This window comes from Lepidothrix coronata, unplaced genomic scaffold, assembly GCF_001604755.1.
Source record: "Lepidothrix coronata isolate B3197 unplaced genomic scaffold, Lepidothrix_coronata-1.0 Scaffold42, whole genome shotgun sequence".
Lineage (NCBI taxonomy): Eukaryota > Metazoa > Chordata > Aves > Passeriformes > Pipridae > Lepidothrix > Lepidothrix coronata.
The window spans coordinates 1,480,061-1,503,880 of NW_016690222.1; positions in this window are offsets into that span (position 1 = coordinate 1,480,061).

Consider the following 23,820-nt stretch of genomic DNA (forward strand, 5'->3'; position numbering starts at 1 on the left):
TTCTTGGATTGCTCTGGAAGCAGGATGTTCAGTTTGTTGTATTGCCAGTTTTAATAGTTGTGGTATTCAGCAAAGCTTAGACTTCAGTGAATCAACAGCTTCAAGTAGACACTTGTCATTAGAGAATTTGAACTAGGGATAAGTGTTTGTTCCCATGAGCCAGGCAGAGCCAGTATGGGATGCAGGTAGGTATCCATCCATACTTGAATACACTTCAGATGCTGTTGCTGAATAATTCTCCTGGTGGCCTCTTGTACACACTAAATATAAAAGAATGGAGTATAACACAAATGATTAAAAGAGCTATTTAATTTCTGTTTTAGAGTTTCTTTCCTGCTAGTTAGTGAAAGCAAAAGGAAAGGTAATCCTTGTTGAACTCAGGAGAGAAGGCAAGACCAGTTCATTGGGTACTTGGTGCTTAAGATGGTGGGAATGTCATGATTTACAGGGAAGTCTTTAAGTGAAGTCTGTCCTTGACCATATGTTCTATGTGTGCAGGGATGTGTCCGTTCATAAGCATGACATGATTTTTAATGCATAGTTTAGATTAGATTTCCCTGTGAAGAGAACTGGGTTTCAGGAATCCATCCAGATCCTTTCTTCACCTTTACAAAATCAATTTCATTTTCATGGTGACAGCAAGATGTATCTTCCTCATCTGTGTGGATTCTCCATTTTGCAATCTGGAATATGTCCTTTCTTGATATGTGAAACCTAAGTTTTAGACTAAATATTTCTTGAAGGATTTTGATGCTTAAGTGGTCAGTTATCTTCTTGTTCCTCTCCACAGATACTTTTTTAAAAATTGTTTCCAAGTAGGAGAGAGACCAAATTCTACTTTTCCAGACTATATTTCCTTTATCTGAAAATATGGGGGATTCTGCAAAGAAAACATTTCAGAAAATTGCCTATGCTCTCACTTTCAAAGACTTAGCAATTAAGCTTTCAAAATAAGTTTACATATGCCAAAAAATATTCATGAATTTTCATTCACAGAGTTTAACATAAAAAGAATTGCACAAAAAAATGCAAAATGTAGTTTTTTTTGAATAAGCACACTGTGGAGGTTTGACCCCAAAAATCTAATCTCCAATCTCCCCCCAAAACTTACCTCGACACCGAAGAGAAATTTTCAGACAGGCACACCTCAGTATGGGGGAAGGGAATTATATACAATTACTAACCAATAAATACTATAGAAACTAAAAAGCAATTATATACAATATTAACACAATCCCTACCACCCCTTGGACCCTCCCACATCAGTTCAGGAGAAGTCTTCAGGGAGATAGTGAAAAGTCTCTTTTTCATTGGGGTATCAGGGAAACGGGTATCTTGCACACACACCCCCCCCCCAGCCCTCAGCTCCTGCTGAGGTCCCATCTCGAGCTGCAAGGGAAACACTTGCGTCATCAGGTGTTCATCACAAAAGGTCCAGGGAGTCAGCTCTGAGTCCTTCCTCCCTGGTTCATGAAGGTTTCCTCCCAGAGAACAAGATGTTCAATTCTCACTCTCCAGGTTGCAGGTTTTCTGGGTCTCGCTCAATCCTTTTTACCTCAAATAGTTTTCACCAGAAGTCCTTACCCAGAAAAAGCCTGCTGGTTTGGCTCTCTTCCTTAGCTGCTGCAGTTCAGCTCGACTTGCCACGTGCACGTGTTACGGGAGGGATTCCGCCCCCTGCGTTCCTCCTTCGATCAGTTTTTGGCTGCCCCCATCCAAACCTCCAAGCCCTCTGGCCCATCTCCAATTCCTTCAGCCTGGAGTTCTTCCAACTTCTGCATATATCGCAGCCACTTCTCCAGGCTCTGGACACCTCTGGCCGGTCTCTTGGCTCAGCTCCAGTACCGAGCATGCCTGCCAGGGAGCTAGCTAGCTCCAACTCCCCTGGCTGGCTTCCAAGTCCACCGCCACCCTGGGCAGTGGAGGAGGACAACCGGCGAGGAAACTGCCCTGGCCCTGGCTGAACCAAGGCCGAGGAGGCTCAGAGGCCCCCCGTGTTCAGGGGCCCCCTGGCCACCCGTCGTGACTCTGATTCTCTCTCACTCTGTCTCCAGCCTTGGCCAGGCCAGGGCCACGGGGGCCCAGGGGCACCCAGGGTTTTCAGGGTCCCCTGGCCACCCCTTGGCTTCTTCCTCTCTCTCTCACATACTCTCCCACTCACACTCTGCCAACAACTTCCAGCTGTTGTGAATATCTGATTTCACAGGAGCAAGAAAAACAGTTGCGATTGGCCCCCTGACTGGAAACTCAGCCAGGATCAACCATTTCCAGCTCCCTGGCCCCTGGGGGGGCCACTCAGACTATGACAGCACACATTTTAGGAAACGGGGTTTCTTGTAGTCTTCTCAATGTGGGTAGCAGTAATGAATGATGTATGAAATATCCATCCTTGTTATATTTTAAATCTACACAAAAATTGTTCTTTATAAACTAGTTTGCTGTAATCATAAAAGCTCATTAGCAGTAAAGACATTGTGAAGTGCAGCTTTACTTTTATTGGAATGAAATGCCCATTTTGGGAGATTTTACTTTTTTCCTCATTTGGAATCCCAATAAACTTCATGTGAAAGTTCTTTCTGAAATCCTAATTCTGGAAGAAGAGAAACAAGAGCACAAATATTCAGGTAAGATTTATGTGGTATAAAAACACACATTCTTTTTTTTTTTCCCGTGCTTTGAAATGAAAGTTATTTTTAATCTACAGATATTAGGCATACTAGAAACAACTTCCAAAAATGGAGACAGAATAATGGTTTAGCTTTCTCTGTAAAAACAGTTTAGAAATAAATTGTTCACAGTTAAGTCTATGCACTAAAAACAGATTTTTTTTTTCCCTTGTTATGAATGCCTTCAGGCTATGGCTTAGAATGAGACCTTGACTACAGTCTTTCTAATGGAATTGTTATCAAGCACCTCTATTATGAAGCTGTAAAGATATTTTCATAGTTAAAATGTCTGCTTTCATTTTTCTATTTCAGGCCTTAATATGAAATACTTAACTATATTTTCAGCACCTAAGTATTTAAATACAAGGAGACCTTTTACTTAAATTTTAAATTCAGTGCTTACAAAGAGTTAGGCTATTTTTGCTTCTTCAGTCCTCGTGGCAGATAAAGACTTGCCTTTAGCAGAGGAGGGGACAGTTAGACAGATGATCTGTCACTGAGATTTTTAGGCTTTTATTACTTTTCTCCATTCTTCCCAGCTCCTTCCCTGCAATCTTCAGGAAACCACAATAATACCTTTCCTTGTCGCTGGTTGAGTGTCATGAAAGGCTCTCAGTGTGCCCTGGTCAGTGCTCTGTGCTGGACTCCTAAGGCTTGAATATCTTGTGAAAAGAAATTGAGTAGTAAGTGGATTTTACCATCACAATCCCTAATTTTTAGGCACTTAAGCAATCACTACTCCTAATAATTGAGGTGTTAAGAATTAAAGTCTTTACAGAATGCTCAGTTCAGAATATGTGCTCTCCTGAAGAACACACATGACAGATTGTGTTACAAATGCTCAGGAGCACTGCATATCTAACCTGTGGCAATAAAATTTGCTTCTTTTTAGTAGGAAAAATGGGTTTTCTAAAGACTAATGTAAAATACTTGTATAAATGCAATTCCTATAGTTTATCTTTTAAACAGTTTTTATTGAAAATTATTATTATCTTTCATAATGTTGTTGTTTTTTTCACAAATGTTTCCATTTAAGATTTAAAGAAATGTACAGCCTGTAATGATGCCAATGTGCTAAAACTATGAGTAGCCTCAGTAGTAATTATTATAGAATCATAGACAGATTTGGGTTGGAAGAGACCTTTTATTATCTTATGCACACCCACTCTCAACCCCCCCAGTCATGGCCAGGGACATCTTTCACTAGATTAGGCTGCTCAAAGCCCCAGTACTTCCAGTTCTGGTGATTTCTCTGAGTAATACATTCCACTGTCTCACCACTCTCATAGTAAAAAAAAAAAAAAAAAAATTTCTTCTTTTTGTCCTAACTAAATCTACCTTCTTACAATTTAAAACCACTGCCCCTTGTCCAGTCACTACAGGCTTCGATAAAAAGTCTGCCTTATAAGCCCACCTTTATATAGGGTCACTGTGGAATAATTGATTAGAGGGTGGAACAATATTTCTACAGTTAGAGAAAACGAAAAGCAGAAAACTCAAACTGTCAACTTTTCAAAAGGCAAGAACTGATGTCTGAAAAATTGGGACGGTCTACACCAATGGAATATTTTTAACACTGTTTCCCAGAAAGGAGTTGGTGGAATTTTTTGACAGCAGAAAATGATATACCAGAAGATTTTTACTATCAGCAAATGTCTTGAGTTCTTGGCCAAGGGTTTGAATAGTCCATAAATTCATTTATTTAATTATATATAGTGTTTATAATTGTCTTCAGTTATGCATATCTGAATACAGAGAAAAAATATCAAGGAAACTGGTGAAAAGAATACTGCTTCTAGCAAGGTCACTTGAAAGCTCTTTTGACTTAATCTTATTCTGTTTCTGTCTAGTAATGTTGCCAGGGTACTGAACAAATGTCATACTGTGACATTACAAGGGGTTTATATTTCTAGTAGTGTTCATATTTTCATCATTCCTTCACCTTCATTTTTCTGAGGACTTCAAGGAATGAAATAAAATCTATGATTGATGCTGTATCCATTAGCATGTTTATACAGAGCAGACTGTGTAGTCGTCTTAATATGCTGCCCATACTGCATTTGGTACATCAGCACTTCAACAATAAAATGATTAGTTTGTTCTTTTAAACCTTTGATAAGAGGGAGCACAGTTACTGAAGAATGCCTCTGTGATCATTTTTTCCTCAGCTGTCTCTGTTCTGTTCTTCAGAAGACAAGTTTAGGTTTCTTTTATTGGAGGATGACCATATTTGTGTTATAGTAGCCCCTCACATAAAGACTTTGGTGTTTCCAGTAGTTGTTTCAGATTATTCTTCCCTAAATATTCCACTTTTTTTTTTTTTCCCAAGGTTGTTTTACCCAGCATTTGTCTCTTCAGGTATTGTATTAGATGAAACTCTTATTTGCTGCCTATTGCATGGAGAATAGTCCAACCGTCTTATTTGCTGCTTGTTGCATTGCAAGAGACAAGATTACAGATGTCAAAGTAAAAGGAGAAACTCAAGTGTTGTAACAAGTAGCTGATGTGTCCTTTGGTGTGGGTATGGCAGCTAGTGTACTGCACGATGATTAGGCAGGACCCACACCAAGCAGAAAGGAAACAGACTGTGCTCAGGGGGATTCAACCCCTCAACTGAGCTGCAGTTTGGTGGGATACGATTTGATTCCCTAAAAAAATTTGCCTAGATGTGCTGATGTTGCCTTTTTTTGTTTGTTCAGTTTTGTTGTTGCTGTAGTCGTCCTCTGGCCGTTCTGCGCACCCTAGTCTGCCTCCACATACCGTAGGTCTTTAACATGACAGTGAAGCAGTGAGGGCTTTGGCTACTGTAGTCTGGTCTGTGTTTTTGTGTAAGTGTCCATCACCACTGGTTTTTTGGTTTGGGGATTTTTTTTTGGTCATTTGGGTTTTTCCTTTTGTTTTGTTTTGTTTTAAATTCAGGAGTGTGATAAAGGATGCCGCCATATTACCATAACCTCAAAACTCTTGCAAAGTTTAGGTGTGGAGTATTTCTGATGCACTGCTAGAACTCTCTGAGAAGTTGGCTCAGTGATGCTTTTGTCACAATTTCCTGTACACTCCACACCTAGTGCATTTCAGAAGTTCCTAAAATGAACATAAGAGAATGTTACTTGCTCCAACTAAATTAATGTTTTCCTCCATTACTGTGTAAAGTTTGTAGGTCACCATATATGAATGCAGAAGGAAACTAATACAAAAAAGAATCACTTCAGAACTGGGTTGCTTGGAAAGCAAAGTAGAGGAAATAAACTGCTAATTTGAGAAGAGATTAACTGATCAAAAGTACTTTTAGCTGCTGAAATTGTCTCAGGTTTTATCTTAGGTGGAGAGACTTCCAACTTCACTCTAATACCAGCTATAATGAATGGCTTCATCCTAGCACCAGTCATCTGTGGTATTTTGGTGATAACAGCAGTGTCTGTGTGATATATGACCTTTATCAGCTTTGTGCCTTTTCTAACATTAAGCTATGGTGTCAAAAGTAATTTTGTGCCATAATATCATCACTATCACCAGCAGATCTTTATTTGTGAATAAACTGAAATTGAAGCAAACCTTATTTTTAAAATTCCATATTTTTTCTACTTGTATCTCACCTAACCTTTTTTTCATTCAGTAGATATTATGTCTTGTTTGGGTCAAATTTCATATTATGCCAAGTCTCTTGCTCAGTGTTTCCCTTCAGGCAGTGAATCTCATTCTGCAGTGGTGAGATCTAGTCTTGTGTGAAGTTCCCTGAGCTTTGCATGTTGCAGTAGTTCCCAGATAAAGCAAAAAATGTGTGCCTTTTCTACCTCAGCTTTTAGGATTCTGGTAGACTGGAGTTCTAGGACTGATTCCCTACATGACTTCTGTCTCATAAGGAACTCTTTCTCTTGCTTGATCTTTGTTTTCTGTATAGACTAGGTGCATCACTGTATTTTAATAACTCTTGTTTCAGTATCTAAGAAACTAGATTAACATGGTATATTGCTGTTAATTCTCAAAAATATCTCATTAGTGACTGAGAAAAAACATTTTAATTCAGACACAGTACAGGTGAAACACAGCAAAATAAGATATATAACTCTTATCCAATTGTGTTTCAGCATTGGCTCTGTTGTTCTGTTTCTTCTTAAATCTTCTTAATCACTAATGACATTCTCAAATAATAAGATAATTATGGCATAAGTAATGCAGCCTCCATGAGTACTCCCTTATTTATACATTTAATAAACAATATTTTAAAAATCTCAAGCTTATGCATGAAATATTATATATTTTATTATATTTTATATAAGTATCAAAGAAGGAGATAAAATTACATTTTCATTATAAAATAAAACAAGGACATAAAATTAAGATAATCTGGAACTACAGTGGGTGATGGAGTGTTATTTAGCATTGGAGGATCAGAATATCTTTCCTGAAAAGTTCATTTACTGACATTTTGGGTTGAACAGTTGCTTTGAAAAGTAGCTCTTTACAGAAAAAAATGGAGTGATTTCTTCTTAAAGTAACTGAAACCTGGAAAAAGATGAGTAATTGACTTGACTGTCTCTTTCTGGGATGACTTGTTATATATTGGCTAGAAACTGCAAACTGTAGATCCAACCTCAATTCTTCCTCTTTTTTTTTTTTTTTTTCTTGAGAATAGGCTGTAGCTGTATTAACATTTTCATGGGACGTTTTGTCTGGACTGCAAGATGACTTTTACTACTTCTTTTGTGAAGATCCTTATTTTTGTGTGTTATTGATACATTTTTAAAAATTTATTTGGTTATTTTCTATACTACACACAGAGAACAAACTTTTTAGTTCTATGATGATGTTCTCAGCTAAAACCTGAAGACTCCTAACATGCTACTGTTTATCATGTCATTTAGTGTCACTTTCAATGTGACAGAAGAGTACAGTCTCTGAAGGACCTTCCCACACTTCATTAACACCCACCAAAAACCATTAAAAATATTAATGAGAATTGATTTCTTCAATAAAAAAAGTGATAAAGATTAAATGTGGACCATCAGATAAATGCCATGAACAACCAGCAGTATCAAGGATGAATCTGTGCGAGGTATCACCTTTGAACATTAGTGTTAAGTAGGAAGGCTTTGAGCTAGCCGTAAATTTCAGCCCAGATTAAAGCTAACATTTACAATCTGACACAAGTAAATATGTCGTTTAGGAGAGACTGGGGTAGCCCTTACATTTCCAGCCTCAAAATTCCAGCTTTCAGTTCTTTCAGTTCTTTCTGCCTTTTCCTATATTTATTGGTTTGGGGTTTTGGTGGTGTCTCTTTTTTTTTTTTTCAAAGTATTAGCATTTTATACCTTTTTGTATTAAACCCCCTAAGTTTTCAACAGTGAAAGGTGAGGTCTTGCACCTTGTTCTTACACAGACCCCAGGGCAATGTCCTGGGCCCCCAACCTAGTATTTTTACATCTCCATTGTGTCTGAGACAAAAGATGGTTGTAACATGAGCTGGACTTATTGCTCCTGAAGGAAAATGAAAGTTGGATAGCATGAGATGGCTGTTTTGTTTGCTTGTTTTTGCTGTTGCTGTTTTTTTAACCATCTGACTTGACATTTCTGCATTAGAGATACTGGATCTTGACGCTCAGAAATCTTCAACAGAGATATTCTGTAAATTGTTACGAGGTTCTTTCATGTGCTAAATTAATGTTGTTCTCTTTCACTCCCTATGTGGAGTATCTGGAAAATCCTGTTTTCTCTTCTGTCATCAAGGTGTTACTTTTGTGCAAAAGACATTCAAAGTGGCTGCAAACTGTACACCAGGGATCTGCAACAATGGCAAAAAAATCAGTGCTACTCACAGTTTGAAAGCTCTAGCCTGTTCATTTGTTGAGCTCCCAAAGTGCTTGTTCCTTTGCATTCCTCAGGTTTTTAAGATTCCTTTAGAAAAACAGAATAGCCTGGCCTAGTTTTGTGTGGTGCTTGTAATGGTATGTGTCCTGTGCTTAATTTATACATATAGCATTCCTGGAGGGGTTTATTATCTTGTGACTATTAATGATCTTATTATCTATGTACAAGCCTCTCTAGGATTAGAAAATGCAGGCCTAGGTGACCCTCAGTGCAAATAATTTTTAATATCTGTCTGGCCTCAACCTCTAACAGCCGTGGCTGAGGCAGGAACATGAGCTAGCCCAAGGCAACTGGGGCTGGTGGCAGGAACTTTAACAATATTTGGTTTTGCCTGGGTTTGAACAGCTTGCTACAAACTATGGATGATGTTGATCTGGTACCAGCCTTAGCAAATTAATTGCTGCATTGGAGCTGTTTATACTCATTATATGTCCACGTGTTTTGTATTTAGAAGGTGACAAACTTGAAAAATTTCCTGTTTCATGCTTTTGCCCCTGAGGCAAACCAGCTATGCCTCAATCTCCTTTAATGATGTTTGTTTGTCAGGCTTGTCATCAAAAACCCCTCCAGTGGTAGTTCTGCCAGTGAACCCAGGCAACCTTTACAATGTTTCCTCTCCCTATTCCTGGAAAGATTGTCCTGAATTTGACAGCAAGAGAGATTCAGGTTGAGCCTAACTACTACTGTTCATTGACAATAGATGTGAGGGAATAATTTATTTTCTAGTTCTTTGCAGGAGTCTGTAATCTACCCAGAAGCTGTTGCCTTTCAGCCCTCCCTTACTTATGCTGCGCAGCTCCAATTCTTGTGGAGTTTCCTTAGAGGGCGGGCTTTGCAGATGGCTGGGCATTTTTTGCCTTTTATGTGAACAGTCTTCACCTTCTTGAAATATGACATCCAAACACAGAAGAAGCCTTCTTAGCCCTAAGTAAAAGGATAGTTTCCTGGTTTTCAAGCTGTGTTTCTGTTTGCAAGTCCAGCTGAATGCGTTTGCTTTTCAAGAACAGAATGAATGTTGTACTTGTGATGTTACAGCTTGTGGCAAGCTGTAATCCTCAAATCCCTTTCCAGAGAGCTGCACCGAGACAGTCATTATCCATTCCATATGCTCCTTTGGGTAATACTTGTTTTGGATGAATGGCATTCTCTGTTTCCAAATCAATGTATCCATATTGGCCAAATCACCTTGAGCTCTAATGCTGGCTTTTGTACCTTCTCCATCCTTGATGCTATATGCTAAACTAAGTTCTGGAAGGGATTTGAAGAAAGATAACATTAGATTTAAAGCACACATCACAAAGCAGCAAGGTGATCTCACTTCAAATCCTCCCAAATATTTACAGTAGAGCCTGGATACTGGCCTAGAAGCCCAAATGTATCAATCCAAAAGCTTAACTTAATGTATTTTAGTGCTGTGCTGAAACAGGACACAAGAGAGCTCATTTAAACACTTTACTGAAGCTCTTGATGATAAATTGTGGGAAGCAAAGATGTTCGTATTCCAGCACGAGAATTCCCCCATGTACCCTCTGTAATAGTAAACCTGCTCCTTCTGGGTGGATGATTTTATAAATATATGAAAAGAATATCCATTCAGAGACTGATTTTATTTAGTTTCCTGGTTAAATTCCTTGCTGTGCTCAGCTGTGTTTCTCTGTCCCACTTCCATGAGAATAAGCTGTAAATAGAGGATTTACTTGAGAAAGGAAGTATGCAAAGTGAAAAAAATTCTTATGTTGGATACTTGGAGGAAGATATGCTTTTCTTTGAAATTAATATATGTGAAAGGCACACATTTAGTAGAATATCCAAAGTGTAAGGACTGCTAGCTCTTTGTTTTTAACTGAATTATAATTTTTAGTCATCAGAGGAAGAACTTTTGTACTGATCTTGATTTTTCTAAACCCTGACTCTCACTGCAGTAAAACAATTGTGACTTAGAAACACAAGTGAGAGGCTCAGAGCTGAGCTGTAGACATCTACTATTATCTTGCTGTACTAAAGAGTCTAATAAGTTTGTAATAGGATATAATTCTTTAGTTGAACAATGTCATATATCTCAGAAGAATGAAGGATGGGTATTTAAACTGCTAGAGACTAGTTAGCTTCCATGAGTTTAACACACGATCATAGCCTTTTAGATGACCAAAGAATGCCATCTTGGCTCTACTGTAAGCAAGGAGCAAGGAGTGTTTTCATACAGTCATTCAAGCAATTAATATTGGATGCTTCTACTGGGAGATAAATGTCTTGATATCTGAAGGTAACTGTTTTTTTTTCCTTTGGCAATAAGTGACCCTGTGTAACTCACAACATCCTAATATCTTTGTGTCTGAAAAAATCATCTTTAGAATGAAAGAGTACTTCTACCATATACAGTAAGTTGTAATTTACTTTTTTTTAACTCTCCAAGTTTTAACAATCTCTTAGTGTAGTTTGTACAGCTCCTAATGCATTTGAGGCTGGAGCCTGACAGGTAAATACAGTAATTTGTTTATTTATTTCATGGAGACTTCGGATGGCAGGGGAATGGCTAGTTGACAAAACATAATAATAGAGTTCTGTGTTATGTCCAAGCATTTCAATCTCTTTATTTCTGCTCAGTATTAAAATTCTTACTCATGTAACTAGCCTCTACCTTTTTATGTGGGCAGTGGATAAGCCAAGGTAGCATTGAATAAATCTCTGAAAATGGTGGTAGGCAAGAGACAAAACTGCTGTATTGGAGGCATGTACTATGACTCATGGTAACTGTCACTGGAGAGAAGAAAAATAAGAGAATATTCCCTCTGCAGCGTTGACTAAGTTGAAGAAATGCACAGAAGTCTAGAAACAAAGTTTTAGAGCTGCTTCCCTCCTCCACCTTTTGTTGCTTCACTGAAGTAGTCTGATACAAGTGCCTACTATTTCTTAGTATTTGAGTTCACCTTAGAGAATTAAAGGAAATAAGGCAAACCTTGATTTTAATAGACCTCTCCTTAATTCTAAAACATAATGTAGACTAATAGTACTTTAAAATAGTCACTTGGAATGTTAATGATCTTAATAACCCATTAAAGAAAAAAGAAAGCGCTGAACTACCTCTTGAGAAAGCTGAGTTTTACCACTGGTACACAAAAGTATCCATCTTCCAAAGAATTTTATTTTAAAAATTAAGGTCTTGGCTAGATGGGTGCAATTTGTTAAGAAATAGATGCTATGCTGCTTAAAAAAAACCAACCAACCAAAGTTTTTCTAGTTTAAATGATGTAGTCATTATCTTAGGCAGGAAAACCCTCTGGTCTTAAGAATTTCAAAATGCACAAGATCCTTTACACTATATTCTTCCTTTTGGTACAGATGCTGTGAAGTCCCTCACTGCTGCTAGAAACTATCACTGTATGGAGTGCTTTGCCTGTGATCAGATACACAGTGAGGCCCAAGATTAGTAGGGTTTGACTTAGCAGATGAGCCCAATATCCTCACTCTGGTAGAGGCCATTCTTCCTCTCTTCACACACGTAAGAAGTTGGGGGTCTCTAACAGTTCTTCACTATTTTCTCTTAAAGTCTCAAGAGCTCAGTTTTCTATTTTGAATCCCACAAGGAGGTCACCAGGAGCTTTGCCACTGGTTTAGTAAGACTTGTGTCTTACCTTGACAGGTCTGCATTGTGGATGGGAGCACAGCTTGCATCAGCATTGTTCGATGGGCTGATAACTCATGAGGCTCTTCCTGGCTTAGGAGTTTAACAGCTGCTGCAGATGAATTACTAGACTATTTGTTTTAGTAAATTGCCCTTCTGTCTTTTGTGTCATCCAGTGTCAAAGAGAAATGCCATTTTATTATAAACTGGCCGAAGGCTGTGAAGCTAAACATGGAAATGTGTGTGTATGTGTATTTTTGGTTTTCCACAATCATTTTAAATGAGTGTGGAGAAAGCACAAAGAGGTTGGAAGCAGAAAGCCTATAATGGAGAAAATGGACAGTATGTGCTCATGACTCTGGACATAGCTTTGTTCTGATGGTTCAGTTGTCAGAGGAAACAACTCTTTATTGCTGTGTTAACAGCATTAGCTGTTACTCTGAGCAAATCTTTATTCCTGACTCACCTGGCCAATGACCCAACCAATATTTTTATACTTAGTCACAAAGAATTATGTGTTTACCCTAAAAATCCCTCCTGTGGTGATTTAGGGTTTTTTGTTTTCTTTTGTACTCTTCCTTGGGTAAATAGTCAGTTTCCAAAAAAAAACACAAACCAACACAAAAAAATCTAGTTTCCTTTATTCGGGGAAAATGTTAGATTTCAGATTCTTATGTATCTGACCTTTTTTTTAGAGGTAAAATACAGAGGAGGGGAGTAAAAAAAACTCTCAATGTTTTTTCTCATTGTCCAAATGAGAAAAAATATAGTGAAATCTATGAATGTTTTTTAAAAATCATGTTATTTTATTTAATATTTGTCTCAGACAACATAGATGTTTCACCCAGCTACACCAGCAGACAACACAGAGACAGATTTTTTGACATGTCAAAAGAGGAGTGGCCAGTAGGTTGAATGAGGTTATTCTTCACCTCTACTCTGCTCTTACAAGACCCCACTTGGAGTTCTGCATCTTATTCTGGGGCTACCAGCATAAGAAGGATGTGGACCTGTTGAAGTGGGTCCAGAGGAGGACCACAAAGATGATCAAGACCTGGAGCAGCTCTACTGTGAAGCAAACAGCCTGAGAGAGGTGAGATTGTTGAGCCTGGAGAAGAGTAGGCTCTGGGGAAACCTTGTAGCAGCCTTCCAATAACTGAAGGAGGCCTACAGGAAGACCAGAGAGGGAGTTTTCACAACGGCATGTAGCAACAGACAAAGGGAAGTGGCTTTAAACTGAAAGAGGTTAGAATCAAATTAGATATTTGGAAGAAATTCTTTACTGTGAGGATGGTGAGGCACTAGAACAGGTTGCCTAGAGGAGCTGTGGATGCCCCATCTGTGGAAGGGTTCAAGACCAGGTTGGATGGAGCTTTGAGCAACCTAGTCTAGTGAAAGATGTCTGCGCCCATGGCAGGAGGGTTGGAACAAGATGATCTTTAAGGTTTTTTCCAACCCAATCCATTCTATCATTCCAATTTACTGCATCTGGCTGCACTACCGACTAAAGGTTTTCTCATTGCCTCTGTCTGTTTCTGACCCTATGCTGTACCATACTGATCCACTGATTCTACCATCACCACTGTTTGGTGGCTTTTTTCTGTAGGAAAAAGTGTGAATTTGCCACTTCCTCTGATGCTGCTCACTGATGAGATTTCTGGCCGAAAGTATTTCAGCACGAGGAAGCAATGCCCAGAAACAACTTCCTCCGTGCCTTTAATTCTGCTCTTCAGTGGTGGTGTGACAGAAACTCATTAGACCTCCTATGACATTGTATTGCAGAATCATATAACGGTCTTTTAATATTTCTGATGGCTTCTTTGTTTTTGACTTTGTGAGTACTTTTTCTCATACAGAGTGACAGGAGTGCTTTCCGCTAAGATGGAGGCTGTTTCCTATCCAAACCTGTGTTATTGTCAAAGGTGGACAAGTTCAAACACACAAGGATTTGAAGGTACTAGAAGAGGAAGAGGGTGTGAATTCTGTTTCATTAAATGCTTGGAGCTGATGATGCTATCTGATTACGGACTCCCTCCTGAATTGGTGTATAAAATGTTGTGATCACAAGGGTCCATCTAAAAACTGGAGCCCCATGAGGAAAACTGACACTGGAGATGTGGGTTGTTTTTTACTTTTTCTATGTGAGAAGGTAAAGATAGTGAGTATCTGGTAATTTTACATGATAATCAAGGAAAAGCAAAAAGTCACTCGTCAGTTTTGTTTTCAAAGGAACCTATTTCAAGTTGAATTGTCTTTGAGTTATACAATGCAAAGAGGGTGAGCTGGGGACATGCATGAAAGGAAGAATCGGCTGCTATACGATACAGTTGGCTGTTTCCTAATGTTTCTTAATGAACGAGAGAATGAGACTGGGCCTTAAAAGAGAATTTGGGGGAGGGAGGAGAGAATAAAGTTCCCTAAAGCATAATTAACTAGAGAGACACTTTTCTATACTCATTTATATTAATCTTCAAAAGTGAGAATAAAAGTAGGAGAAAAATACAAAGGAACTAGGGTGAAGTAATTTTCCCTACTTTCCTAACACTTACAAATTAAGTCTTGCTTAAAAAATAGGAAAAGAAAAGAAAAGGTTGACTTCAAGTAAGGGTCTTCAGGGCAACAATATAAAATTATATGGGTATTTAACTGCTCTGTACCATCGTGCTATAATTAAGACAAAGTACCTTACAATTATTCCTTCAACCGGGTTAATACTTACAGCAACCATGAATTCCAGATTAATATATATTAATTTTAAAAAAGATTTAAAAGAACCCAAAACCACAAAACCCCTGGAACGGTATATAAGTATATTAACAATATCAGTTTAAAGATGAAAAATATGTTAAACACCGTCTCACACTATAGACAGTGTAACAATTTTTTCATATCTCCTTCTGTGAAGCCTGTTAGCAATATTTGTCATCAAAGACCTTTCATCAGAGCATTAAAATGCTTGCAAAACAGTGAGCTTGTCTGTATGTTTTTGTACAAATTTCTGAAATGAGGACACTGAGTGAGATAAGATAGAGCTTGCCATGAAATGAGAATTTTGCTATAGCTATCTGTCTAACTCTCTAATATATATAAAAAATTAAGAATCTGAAGGCTCAGCATTAGGTTTCATGGTGAACCATGTACCACTGATCATGTGTCCTGGTTATGTGATCCTGTGTTTCAGAGCGGTTGCACCCCTGGATGTGAGTACACCATTTAGCCAGGTATCTCTCTCCTGGGGTGTATCTGATTTTTATGTGATCCTGGAGCTCTTACACAGGTGGACTCCCTTCCATGATCTGTCAGTCCTTCTTGAGAACCTTTGGGGCTAAAACTTCTGTCACCTTGTCACTGTGCACATCTACTGCTAGCAGGGTGCAATGCCAGTCAAACGAGTCCTGACAAACCTAACCCAGGCCATGTAGGGTGTTGCCCTCCCATCAGTCTATCTGTCTATTTTTGGACATCCTACATGGGAGGAATGTGTGTGCCTGCTTTGAAAAATTTAGTGCTAAGTATCCTCACTTAAATCCTTCTCCACCGGCAATAACCTCCTGCACTTGGGAGCTGGCATCACTGTGCCACCTGTTTGACATTTTTCACTAACTCATGCCTATGAATGTGGGGTCTGCTGGAACTAGACAACCTGGGATGTTAGACAGCTGGTAAATTATGATTTCTGATGAGGATGTCAGAAGAACCTAAATGGTGGAATTATATCTTTAAAGAAGTAGAGAAGGGTGAAACATTTGGAGAATTTAGGCCAAGTGCTCTACTAAATCTAAACTTTGGCATTAATTTCATTTTAAACTTGTGTCTCCTAAGTTTATATTAAAGGATTATGCCTTCTTCCTTCAGCTTGATATCTTCCTGAACTTGAAAACTGTCTCTAATGACCTAACGTATGCCTAATTGGGCAAAATTTAAGTTCAGGTTGCAACTGAAGTGTCTGCTCTCCTATATCTCCATCCAGCCTGTTGTACTGCCAATTGAAAACATTTAATAAGAATCCTGGAAGTATTTCTGTGCTGAAAGTTTGACACTTTGGAGATTCTCTTGACACAGCCTTGTAGTGAATACCACCCTGATGATACTCCAATAATAAACAGAAGCTAGAAAGGAAGAGAAGAATACAGGGTTCTTCCACTTGTTGTGGAAAGATAGGTGTTTGTTTTGGTGTGGGTGAGCAAAGAACTTCAGGGAAGTTTCTGTCACTGCTGTGTTCAGTGATGAATGACAGTCACTAAAAGTGCACTCTGAACTAACTGAAGGGAATCAGCCCTATCATGAAAAGACTCTTCTTAACAAGGAGGTAGAATTATAGTGAATATGGGCTAAATTTTTACTTGGATGTAGTCAACGCTGTCACCTTCATCTGTGAGGGATTAGATGCAGGTGGGGAAGTTAAATTCTGGGGTGAGAAAGATACAGGTGTAATATTTTGCTCTTGTTAGTGACACAAAAATGGGAAATTGGGGTATGCCTTTAGTGAATCTTGATTTAGGGACCCCAGCTTAAAGAAAGCAAATGCTAAAAGAAAGTGATACTGGATGTGGTCCATACTTCCCTTTCTTTGAAATACAGCTTGCCTCACTTGGTGGGGAGTAAGAACTGCCTCTTTTCTCCCTGTGCAGTAGGTTGCTCTAGCAGCTGTGAAACTGTTCAACGGTGCCCCCAGGGAGTGCTATCTTGCTATGGAAATGAATTCAGAAATTTGACATTTTGCTGGCAGGGACAGGTGGTGTCTGTGAGAGCCTGACTGACTACCGTCGGTTTGCCTGATGGATTGACTCCCATCACTGCTGAGCCAAAATTCATTGATTTTGCTCTTACTCCTCCTCGGAATGACCTTCTCAAGAGGGAGACTGTACTGATTTTTTACTTTTTCCCCCCCTACCCTTCAACTCTTCCCTGATCCCTTTTGTTTATTTTCTTTTGTAAAAAATCAGCTCCCTTAATCTCTGCTAATTATAGATTGAAGATAAGGGAGGTAAATCAATGGGCTGAATAGAAGAGCAAAGTGTACAAACAGCAGATCTTAAAAAAGAAGAATCATAGGTTGTTCCAGCTTCTTATAGTTGGGAACCGATGCATTATCAGAACAATTTTGCCATTTTACCCCTAAAAATCCTTGTCATGAAGAGGATAAGGTGGGGAGGGGTGGGGCAAAGAGAATAGAAGTAAAAACCTTTAGAGGAAATTCAAGATCAGGTCACCTCAAAGGTTGGTGTGTGGTGCTAGGGGGCTGCTACTTCCATTAAAAACAAAAGAAAAAATTAAGTTTAGAAAAAGGGCAAAGCCAAAAAGATACTTTGCAGTTTCTGATCAAGGTTTTTGCCTTTCAGGATCACCTAGTGGAGATGGCGCAAGAGAGCTTTGCTATCCTCGGTGACAGGGTAACTTTAGTTTGAGGGCAGTCTCAAGGAGGACAACATATTAACTTGAACGATTTTAGGCTAGGGAGCTGAGATAACCTGACTTTAACCTAAAGCAAAGTAAGGAGGGGGTCTGAAGGCAGGGAACATCTGGTCCCTGGGTGATGATGAGGCAAGAGTAGATACAATGGGAACTGCAATTTTTTCTCTGAATTTTCTGATAATAGTATATTTGCTTCTAAGACAGAGTCCATATCTTACCTAAAGACAAACCGGTGATAATAAGAAGGGAAGGCAAAAGCCATTAACTGTGAATTGAAAAAGAAATCTGTTTTGTCCTTTTTTTTCTCTTTAGAAACCACTCAAATTCAATCAAGTTGTAGCTTAAATTATACCATCTGTTAAATGAAAGTGTAGTGATGCTCGCCAAATAAAGGCTTTAGGCCCTTTGTCTGCTGGGGCTCTGAGGACTGACAATCTGCAACTATTATACTTTTGTAAGTTCCCTGCAAATAATTTTTAACACATTCTTAAGCACCAAAATGGTGAATTCCTAGTCCTTTACTTCCGTTAAAAGGATCCCGTGTAATGGTGCATAGGGAAATATTCACAAGTCTGAATGTGAAGAGTTCTGAAGAAGGGTGTTTGAGCAGGGAACTTTGGGGTGCTGTTACCAAGGAGGAGAGTGCAAACTCACCTCTTACCACTGAGGTGTAACAGAGGATATACTGGAAGGTGAATGTTTCCAATATAAGCCTAGAGGAGACAGACAGGGCAGTATGGAGCATTCCTTCAGCACAGTGTCAGGAAAAACATTTGTAAGTGGGCTGTGGGGGAATAGATGGATGAGTGGAGTCCTGAGGAGGCTGAAACACCAGAGGGGATGTGACTCTGCATATTATACATGTTATATCACTGCCACATGCAGAGGTGCCAAAATCCCCTGACCGAGAATGTTCTCCTGGGATTGCCGGTTTAGTGTCACACAGTGAGAAGGGGTAAGATGAACCATCTGCAGTTGAGTGCTTTTCCTCACTGAACGCCCACTGACTGGTCATTTCTGTCAATACATATTTATATCCGCTTGCTGCTTCTACGTTTGAGTCCAGAGTTAAAGGCTGTAGCTCACTTATGAGTACATACCACTTTCTGCTGATACAAGGATGTTGTAGGGCTAACAGACAGCTTTCTGTAAGCAACACTATCATTCCAGCTTGTGCTGGTAAGATTTTTCATAGTGGCAGCAGTAGTTTCAGGAACCAAACCCTGATGATATTGTACCTTTTCTTTTAATTTTTTTTTAATTTTGTTTTTAGAATAAGGGGCTAAGGCTTGTAATTCTTTGGTAATAGAATGCTTAGATTGTTATAGACTGGAGTGTAGTTAGTCACTTCTTTCAAATCCCAAAAATAGTTCAAGGGGAGTCTCATTTTCTACTCAGTAAAATGCACTGACTGTCTCAGCTTTACCTGTGCTGGAAAACTGTAAACACCATATTGCAGATGTTACATTCAATTCAACGCAGTCTGAAATGATTGACAGTATCTGCTTCAGAGAGGCCTGGGACTGAGCTAGCATGAACACTGCATTACCTTGTGCTCAAAGAAACAGCACCATGTTATGGGGAATGTAATTTGAAGGAGCCCGTACTGTGTGGTGACTTTGATTGCGTTGCAGCTGCCTTCATAATGTACTTCCTGTAGGTAAGGGACACAACATTTTCAGTCTTGGGGTTTCATCAAATTTCTTGAGCAGCTTGTCTCCTCCCAAACCAAATATAAAAAGTCCCTCTGACAGCAAATTTGAAAAAAATGGAGAAAGTATATTTGGGTTTTGCCTTAGAGACGGTGAATGACTAGTCAGTTATTTATAATTTATGGAACTTTCAAAAGGAAAAGAGGAGGAAACCTAACTTTTAATTAGAAACTTTCCAAAGAGAGAAATACTTGCCTGTTTGATGAAATGAAAAAAAAATCTAACATTTTTACATGGGCAACTGCTAGCAAACTTTCTTCTGTTTTGTGAGAAAAAGCAAAGTAAAATCCCAACTAACAAGCTGGTATGGCATTTCAGTATAATGAAATCTGATGGTTGATGAGCTTGGGTCATCCATAACTGGTACTGTTTTTTTCACCTAATACAAACACATGGTTAAAAAGTAAATTTTGTTTTGTTTGTCTGTGTGATAGTGGAAAAGTTGAAAGGAGGTTGCTTACTTGGCTTCTTGCTCTTGATGGAGATGGAAAAGGAAACTGAATGCCATGCCCCGAAGTAGCAGGGAGGGACACAGGAGCTGCTAGCACCTTCTTCATGGAAGACTAAAGAAACCTGTGTGCCCTCACCTCATCAGGTAGGATAGCAAGGATGGGGGATTGCATGGGTGAGGGACTAGCTGCATATTTAGCAACAGGAGGGAATATTTCAAAGAAGGTTTTGTCATATAGATGAAATTTATTTTTTTTAATTAAAACTAAACAAAGACCCTGGACCTGCCTCCCTGGACATGGGAGTAGAGGAGGATAGTGCCACTGGTGGAGCCCTGCTGCTGAGTATTTGGGTTGAAAGATCCAGTGGATTTTTGTGAGTGATTCTGGGCTTTAAAACAGAGCACCTACCTTATGTTTATCTTGAATGCACAGTTCAGCTCATATTGAATGACCGCATCAAGATATAAAGTAGCACAAGCAAGCTGGCTGAATGCTTCCTGATTTTCCTAAGCAAGTAGAGTAGAAAGTATTAGAGATATATGAGAACTGACCTAGAAATACAATAGATCTAGTAGGTGGAGATGAGTTGGGAAATGAGAGAGAAATTTAATACTTAACTGGGGGGAAAAAAAAAAGCACTCTAATTACCTAGACTGTTTAGGTAAAAAACATATTCCTAGAGGAAATAAAAGATATACTTCTCTGTAACTTCATGGCTGAAACTGCTGTAAAAAAATCCTAGAGCTGCAAGTGAAAGGGTTGAAATACTCTGAGGCCAGGCCCTAGGATGCTTAAGGTGAAAGACAGGAAGAAAATGCTCCGTGTCTGATCCGGTGACTGCTGAATTTACTGAAAGTTTTGCTGCTGGCAGTTGTGTGCTTTAATCCAGTTTTTAAGCCCAGCTCCTGCAGCTCACGTGTGCTTCTGAGCACAGTTTGGCCCTGCTTTCTGAGGTACTGAGAGCTGATTCAGAGAGCTATCAAGTGACCCTCCTATCTGTGCTACTGTGATAGAACAGCTAAAATGCGTCTTCTAGGGCACAGAGGGGAAGGAGTCCCCTTAGCAGTGTCAGCAGCACTCCTCATGGGCGTACCTGTATGAGGAAAATATATGGGTATGCACACACAGTTTCCCTGGGGGAGAGAAAAATATGGTGGGAGCCTCCGTATGATTGTTGAAAACAATGCTTTTCAGCACCCTGTGAAGACATAATACCTTCTCTGGTTCTCTACTAGAAAAATGTCTCCAGACATCACTACTTGGGTGATGCATCTCCACCTCCTCTCCCTCCATCACAGAGCATTGTGGCCTTTTAGAACAGAGATTGCACTTTGTGTCAGCCTGATGGAAAGCTGAGCTGTTTATCAGATGAACTAATTCTCAAGATTTCATTCTGCCCTGTGTGAGTCAGTAAACTTGAGAGTGTAGAAATCAGCTAGGCTTTTGCTAGAGAAAGAATCCATAGCTTTAGCTCTGTGTGATGGGATTTGTTTGTTTTCCCCAGTGGTCTTTATTGTCTTTAATGCGTTGTGTCTATGAAATGCATCTGTGGTCTCTGAGTGTGCAAGAGTGTCTGTATATGCTTGTTGCAAGATTCAAGATGGACTTTCTAGTCTTTTTAGGGTGCTCTGGTCATTTGGATCCATTTGAGTGATCAGGAACGTGTTATTTGTCATTTGGAAAAATTCTCTGGTGTGAAAAGCCATCTTTTTGGCTGGCATAGTCGCCAGAGTCAAATATATCCTAGCTTGCTTGACTTTTTTTGCCCTTAAATAAACACTCTGAGTGACAGATAAAAGGTATTTGCAGCTTCGAATATCTCATCTGCATAGTTAAACTCACTTTTGTTTTACTTTATGATGCTAAAGCAGGGAAGGCAGAAGAGTTTTATATTAAGAACCTGTCCTGCAGAGTTTTAAATTAGTCCAAACTGCTCAGAGGCAGGGTTAAATGTGCATGGACATCAATCCTTTTGTGTACATAGGTATGTTAAATAGGACATAATAACAGCATTTTGAGGGCAAAAAAATGTTTAAAACTATAGAAGTGGCCTATGATGTTGGGTTGATCACTGGAAGCGTGTGTAAGACTTGGGATTTTGGTTTGTTTTTCTAACAGCAGTTTTCTTACTAAAAAAAAGATAAAATGAACCATGAGGATAACTGCAACTCTAAATTTGCATGTGTAAATTGAGGCTTTCCCTGCCCACCCTCTCCTTTCCCCAAATATATGTACATCCATTCTCTCTCTCTCCTTGCCCCTAGCTGTATTTGTCTGGAGGTACCAGTTCTGAGAAAGCTATGGGAATCCATTTCTAATTCTGCCAGGCAGCAGGTGGAGAATTAGCATAGTGACTTTCATTATGGAAAGCAGGAGGCACTGAGGATCTGGATCCAGAATCAGACATTTCAGTGAACTTGTATCACAAATGGAAGACCCTCGGGAATTATTAATGCCTAGTGATAAATTGCTCTCCCAGTTTTTCTCTCGGCAGTTTGGGACTGTAATTTCAATATAACACAGTTAGAAAGCTGGAGTCAAGCAGGTGCTTTCAAGTTAGGCACTTGGAGATGTGGGAAGGGCTACAGGAGCTAATAGTTGGATAGTGTGTTCCCTGGATCAGCCATAGCCACGGATGCCTGCCCTGGGTAGGTGCTGAGAACAGACAGTGTGACTAAGGTAAGATGGAGTCTGCCAGTCCTTAGCATCTCTACCAGTGAGGTGATAAAGTCTGTCAGAGTGAGGACTGGCTTTGTGAGTCTGGGGACCTGCAGCTCTAAACTTGTCTTTGCTCCCCACTTCTCTCTGTGGTTGCAGGCAATTCCCATGGTCTTTGTTCCTCTTTCTCCAGCTGCAAAGTGAGGAAAGTATTATTAGCTTGTCTCACAGGGCTGGAAGATAAATTCATTAACACTTGTGAAACATCAGATACCATAGTGATGAGTGCCACACAAAAGCCCATGAGGAAATTAATAATTAGGTATTCAGAGCAGGGTATGGATGTTATGCAGTAAATAAGGTGAGACTACATGCTGAATGAAGAGGATGAAAAGAAATATTGAATAGATAATTCAGTCCCAGGGCAACCTCCAGCTTGTGCACTGATTGAAGGAAGGGTCACGTGGAAACTTCCCATGCAATTGCATTATTAAAGATTGTATTGCACATATATTGTACACCAGAGGTCTAAATTAAGGTCATCAAACCAAATGTGATATTTCCCTAATATTTAGTAGTTTACTTTGTATCTAAAGATTTTAATGTTATCTTTTCAGTTTCTAATATAGTTTATTTTAGAGAACTAATAATGTTCCCCAAACAACTCATAGTTAATTCCTGACATATTTTGGGATGAAAAGCATGGTATGAGGGAGAAAAGATGCTGCCTCCTAACAGTACTGAAAATCAGTTTGATTATGTACTGAGGTGAAAATTACTTCATCACATGTCCTTCCAATAACAGGGAAAAGGATAATCTGACAAAGCACCAGTGTGTTTAAACAGACTAGAGGTAAATTACCTGTTGGTAAGTGCTACTTTGAATTTACCACCAAAGGAGTTTAGTTACTGTAATCTGGGTGTCAAAAGTTGACACTTACTAGGCAAAGGACTATTCTGACTACACTAGAGGAAAATTACCTATGCCTGCATATATAAAGAAAGAAAAAACATGTTATATTCTGTTTGCTGGGTATGGTAGTTAATTGTAGCACTGCCAGCTTCCTTTTCTTATTACTATGGATAGGACCCATGTGCGTATCAGCTACAAAGGGCTAAACTCTCTTTGCCATGAGTAACACTCATTCCAGTTAAACAATTTAACAACTGTGAAACTTACTTTTGGAATGATATAAACAGAAAAATAACAGCTGCATAGGCTATTGAATTAATTTACTTCATATTTTTTGGAACAATATGTTTGCTGAAGAGTAGTTGGCCAGCTATGGCAGCAAGGAGTATTTGTTGAATAAATTTAACAAATACTGGTGAAGTGTGCCTAATATTTGATGAATGTAGCTTGGCAGGCCCCTCATTCTCAGTTGATTTTTAAAGCCTTTTAATTTTCTTGGCATGATTCCATTTCC